Raw genomic sequence first — 339 nt, 5'->3', positions numbered from 1 at the left:
GGTGTTTGGTTTTCTCTTCTTGTGATAGTTTGCTGAGAATGATGGTTTCCAGCTGCATCCATGTCCCCATAAAGGACAGAAACTCATCCTTTTTTATGGCTGCATAGTATTCCATGGTGTATACGTGCCACATTTTCTTAATCCAGTCTGTCACTGATGGACATGTGGGTTGATTCCAAGTCTTTGCTATTGTGAATAGTGCCACAGTGAACACACGTGTGCATGTGTCTTTAGAGCAGCATGATTTATAATCCTTTGGGTATATAACCAGTAATGGGATGGCTGGGTCATATGGTACTTCTAGTTCTAGATCTTTGAGGAATCGCCATACTGTTTTCC

The sequence above is a fragment of the Colobus angolensis genome, unplaced genomic scaffold, assembly GCF_000951035.1.
Source record: "Colobus angolensis palliatus isolate OR3802 unplaced genomic scaffold, Cang.pa_1.0 Scaffold200, whole genome shotgun sequence".
Classification (NCBI taxonomy): Eukaryota; Metazoa; Chordata; class Mammalia; order Primates; family Cercopithecidae; genus Colobus; species Colobus angolensis.
This window is presented reverse-complemented; position numbering follows the sequence as displayed.